General features: G+C 28.2%; 1 long non-coding RNA gene across 1 annotated transcript; it reads right to left on the minus strand.

Annotated features, from left to right (window-relative positions):
* Window positions 1-492: 492 nt before the first annotated feature.
* LOC143043660 (uncharacterized) lies at window positions 493-5791 on the minus strand. The gene is made up of 3 exons (XR_012968531.1): window positions 5654-5791; window positions 1661-1732; window positions 493-916 (listed from the first exon to the last, which is right to left on the minus strand). It is a non-coding gene; the product is annotated as an uncharacterized LOC143043660 (long non-coding RNA).
* Between the last annotated feature and the right edge of the window lie 269 nt (window positions 5792-6060).

Here is a 6060-nt window from a genome sequence, read left to right on the forward strand (position 1 = left end):
ACAAATGAAAACACAAATGATGCTGAAGGCACCACTGAAGAAAATGATACAACACAGCAACCAAATCACACAGATGATCCATCTACAAATAGTGAACATGAATCAACGAGTGTACATGAAGAAGACATTGATATGTCCCAATTAGTAACATCTCTGGAGGCAGAACAACGAAAGAAAAAAAAGTCAAAGAAAGAGAGAAAAACAAAACAAACTCAAATCACCTCATTTGTATCGGAGCAACAGGAATCTGTATCAACTCCAGCTAAACAATAAACCAACAGAAACGTGGAGAGGTCTCCAGTTACCCCGACCCATGTTTTGCATGACAACGAAGGTGATACCACAGCTAAACGGTCAAAAACTTTGGCAACTTAATGACACCAACTGAAACCAAATGGCATTTATCAGTACTGTATATGTAGCAACAAACAGTTTACAGAACCTTTATATGAAAACAAATAAATGTAAAACTAGTTTAAAATTATACTGTAATGCATGTTAAGTGATATTTATTTTGTTTATAATCATGATGACATGTGTAACAAAACTCATTTACAGTAGAGTTGAATTTAGTATAGTTTCACAATTTATATCTTTGGTGAATTGCATATTTTATATAAATTTCGCACTTTTCTCATCACAGTTCCAATTAATCCAGATGTGCCTCAAAATTCTTCTCCTTATATCACAAAATGAACACACATATATTTTGTTAACTCTGTACACAAATTTGCAACAGACATACTTTTGCACACAAAAATTCATAAGTGAATTGACAACAGATGTTCCCATACAGATTCACACTTATAGCTCCGTGTATGCTGATACTTCATGTCTAGATTATGTGCAAAACTTTGAATCCAAATTGGAAAACAGATATAATCCACTTCATAATGCAAACCATTACATATATCTCCTGGAAAAAATAATAAATCTTTTAGCACTCAATAGCTATAAAAAACAATTTAGCAAAATAAAAGCAAAGAAGAATGAGAATAACAAAACATTACGAATAAGACCTGACAAAAGAAACACTTATAGTACTGATAAAAAAAAAATGTACATATTTACATAAAGAACTCATTATCTTTATCTACTGTAAACTATGTAAATACATCTTTTGTATAATATATTCATGTAAATGTTTTTATTTTTATATTTCTTTAAAGAATTATTGTAGTATTTATATTATTTTTGTATTGAGTAAAATTTATTTCTCAATTATTGTCTTCACAAACTGTGTGTGGCATATGTTTGTCATAGCTCAGTTTGTAAACAAAGTCACGTTGTTGACCCAAATAATGACCCGTAAGGCGAGGTCATCATGTGTAGAAACTGTATGTTTTGTCAATTTGAGAACAACATTGTGTAATTTTCTTTTACATAATACGGTAAAGATAAACATTAATGATACTGTGTATCTAATTATTGTGATTAAATTTTATCACTATTTAAAATGTTTTTATGTAGGATCACTTCTTACAGTAAAACAATTTGCACTTTGTATAAAGTATAAAGAATTAAATGCTAAAAGTACAGCAAAATTGACGACAATTATTTACCTGTTGAATAAAGTAAATACTCGTGAACTGGTAACAGAAAGAATAAAATCGATAATTGATACTATAAATAGATGGGGGTTCCCCAATCATAAACTTACCTTTTACATTAACAATTATGGCTGATCAAAACCTTCACATCTGTACAGTTAATGCTAAGGGATTACAGCAAGCTGAAAAAAGAAAAAGACTAATTGAATGGACAAAACAACAAAAAAGTGATATTCTCCTAATACAAGAAACACACTTTACTGACAACTTAGAAGAATCTTTAAAAAAAGAGTTTGAAGGTGAATTATTCTTCAGTAATGGTCAGAGCAATGCTAGAGGGGTATCTATATGGTTAAAAAGTAGGCTCAACTATAAATTTATTGACTTTTATAAAGATAAAGATGGAAGACTTCTTCTGGTAAATATAGAAATTGACGAAAGCATACTTACAATTGCAAACGTTTATGCACCAAATAATACTAAGCTAAGAAACACTTTTTTTAAAACGGTTAAAACTTTTATAGATAAATATAGTCTTGGACAACTAATAATCGGAGGAGACTTTAACGATATTTTATCTGAAAACGATACTAAAAATAAAAATAAAAGATTAAAATTTGATAAACCAGTCTGCGGACTTAAAACTTTAATTAAATCTTTGAAATTAACAGATATATGGCGTGAAAAAAACAGAGATAAAAGTCATTTTACATGGTGTAAAAGAAATAAAACTGAAGCCACTAGAATTGATTACTTCCTTGTTAGTACTGAAATTAAAAAAAAATGCTCCTCTTGTGATATTAGACCAATTGTTATTCAATACACTGACCATAATAGTGTATCTTTAAAAGTACATATATCAAGAAATAATAAAGGACGTGGATACTGGAAATTAAATAGTAGCGTTTTAAACGATGAAATCTACCTAAAAATAATATACAATCTAATTAACAACTATAAAATTAAAGCAAATGATTCAAAAAATCTAGATACTTTATGGGACACTTTTAAAATAGAGGTTCGAGATTGTACAATTCAATTCTGTAAATTAAAAGCCCTCAACAAAAAAGATTCAATCAATGTGTTAGAAAATCAACTTAGACAACTTAATAATGAAATTCATACAACTAACATCAGAGTTAATGATTATGAAACAAATACCTCCCTGATTGAAAAAATAGAGAAACTAGAACAAGAGTTAGGAAATCTTTATAATGAAAAAGTAAAAGGTAACCAAATAAGATCAAGGGTGAAATGGATTGAAGAAGGAGAAAAAAATACTTCCTACTTCTTAGGTCTTGAAAAAGCCAGGCAGTGCAAAAAAACCATCACTAGATTGTATGATGTAAACAATAATATAATTATTGATCAAGAAAAAATACTTAACATTGAAGTTAACTATTATAAAACATTATACTCCTCAACTAAGCCTGATGTGGAAGATATTAAAAAGTACTTTAACAATATTAAAAAATGTCCAAAATTGAGTGATACTGAAAGTGATTTATGTGAAGGAAAAATAACAGTGCAGGAATGCACAGATGCAATATTCAAAATGAAACTAAATAAAGCCCCAGGTCTAGATGGACTTAATGTTGAATTTTACAGAAAATTCTGGGAAAAAATAAAAGATTTAATTGTATCAGTATTTAATTTTTGCTATAAAAAAGGAGAATTATCATCTTCACAGAAAATTGGAGCAATATCATTAATATACAAAAAAGAAGATCCACTTTCTTTAAATAATTACCGCCCAATAACTCTGTTAAATTATGATGTAAAATTGTTGGCTTATGCACTTGCTCAAAGATTAAAACAAGTATTACCAAAAATAATTCATACTGATCAAAAAGGTTATATAAAAAATAGATACATAGGCTTCAATATAAGGCAAATACAAGATATTATTGATTACTCAGAGAACTTTAAAGTAGATGGCGCTATACTTTTTGTTGATTTCTCTAAGGCATTTGACTCCCTCGAATGGAACTTTATGTCAGAAACTTTGGTAAAATTTGGCTTTAAAAGTAGTTTTATAAGATGGATTCAAACAATGTACACAGACATAAAAGGTTGTATACTCAACAATGGTTGGGTGTCCAGCAGTTTTAACATTTTTCGGGGAATTCGACAAGGATGTCCAATTTCTTCGTTAGCCTTCGTATTAGTGGTTGAAATTATGGCACTAAAACTAAGAGAAGATAATAATCTTAAAGGTTTAGAGGTGAAACTAGATGGTAGAAATTGCTCACTTAAAATATGTCAACTTGCAGATGATACAACACTATTTCTTAAATCACCAAAAGATGTTAGTTTAGCAATGAATATAATTGAAACTTTTGGAAGTTTATCAGGACTACAACTAAACAGAAATAAAACAGAGGGATTTTGGTTGGGAAAACTTAAACATAGCAGAGACAAATTTGAAAACATAAATTGGAAAACAGATAATATTAAAAGTCTTGGCTTTTATTTTGGTTATAACAATCAAGACTGTCAAAAACTAAACACTGATAAGCAGCTTAAAAAGTGTGAAAAAATAATATCAAACTGGATGAAAAGAAATTTAACATTAATAGGTAAAATAATAGTAGTAAAATCATTAATTCTACCAAATTTAACTTATATTGCATCAAATATGTACATACCAAAGGAAATAATACAAAAGTTTAAAACTCTAGTATATAATTTCATATGGAATGGGAAAAAAGATAAAGTTAAACGTGCAACTCTTTGTAAAAACTATCTAGAAGGTGGGTTAAAAATGATCGACATAGACCTATATCTCAAAGCTCTTCAATTGCGATGGATTTTAAAACTTAAACAAAATTCTGGTGATAATTGGACAATCATACCCCAAGCTTACTTAAACAAATTTGGTAAAAACCTCTTGATATTTCAAATGAATATTAAAAATGTTAATATGTTAGACAAAAAAATATTTAAATCCCTTCCTGAGTTCTATCAGCAATTGATTAAAACTTGGATAAATGTTAAGGGAGGACAGACAAAGATCCCACAATCGTTTCTAGACATAAGAAAGCAGATTTTATGGGGCAATCATAACATACAAACAAAAGGAAAACACTTATTATTTACTAAATGGATTGAACATAATATTCTGTATGTAAATGACATACTTGATGAAAGAGGTTGTATATCAGAAAATAAAATTTTATTTAAATTAAAAGATAAACGGGATTGGATTAGAGAATTATCATTATTAAAGAAAGCTATTCCAAAACATTGGCAGAATATTTTAAAACAAGAAAGCTCATTTAAAACAAAAGTAAATATAAAGAAAACAAAAAATCTGCAAATACTAATCAATCATAATATCCATCCAGAAATGAGTAATAAAGAAATATATTCAATACTAATTGCCCCCTATAAGCAAGAAAAACCTTTAGGTATTCTGAAGTGGGAAAGAATTCTTGAAGAAAATTTAAATATAAAATTTAAAAGCACTCTTAATTTTATATTCAATTACCTAGAAAACAACAAATTTAAGATGTTTAAATGGAAACTTCTAAACTTCATCCTTCCATGCAACGACTTATTAGTACAGTGGAAAGTACTAGAAAACAATTCTTGCAATTTTTGCAAAGAAATTGACAACTATAAACATTTTTTTATTACTTGCCCTTATAATAATACTTACTGGCAAGAAATATACAAGTTATTACTTTATCTTAAAATAGATAGACATATTTTAAGGCTAGAAAATTTAATAACTGGCTATAAAATAGCAGATGTAAAATATTTTGATATAAACACCCTGATAACAGTTATATTCTTCTCCATATATAAGGCACATTTTGTTTCAAACAAAAAAGAATCAAAGATAGAAATCTTTAAAATTTTCAAAAAAGAAATATATGACATTATAAGATTAAATGCGATAAGAAATATAGAAACCGGGAATACGTTATTAAAGACTTCAGCATACTGTAACCTGTAAGTAAAGGTATAGTTTGTTTTTAACAGATAAACAGATGCTAACTTCCCTTGGCCTTGTATAAATATTTCACCACGAGGTGCCAAGATAAACCCGCACAGCAATAACCTTTTAAATTGAATTTAAAATTATTTCATAAACTTACCTAGTTATGTTTTACTAACATAGTCAAGCAAGTAAGCTTAGACAAAGTAAATCCTTCAAAACAAAGAATATTAAAGTAACTCCAATACACAGGTAACCACCTGTGAGAAAGTAAACACATATAATAAACACAAAACGATACGGTGTAGATCCGTTCTTTTTCCCGATTTGTAAGCAGACTAAATCAATGTATATTGATGTTAATTTAATTTATGTATTATGTGTTATTGTATAATACTAACAATTATAAAATATTTTATTATATATTCTCCTTGGATGTATAATAACTGATATACAGGGATACTTAGCCTAATGCTGTAAGCTAGGTAAATTGTTAAACAGCATTTAGTGCAATAAAGATGATTTAATTGTTTCAAAAAAAAAAAAAAACAATAAAGAAAAGATGAA

This window comes from Mytilus galloprovincialis, chromosome 8, assembly GCF_965363235.1.
Source record: "Mytilus galloprovincialis chromosome 8, xbMytGall1.hap1.1, whole genome shotgun sequence".
Classification (NCBI taxonomy): domain Eukaryota; kingdom Metazoa; phylum Mollusca; class Bivalvia; order Mytilida; family Mytilidae; genus Mytilus; species Mytilus galloprovincialis.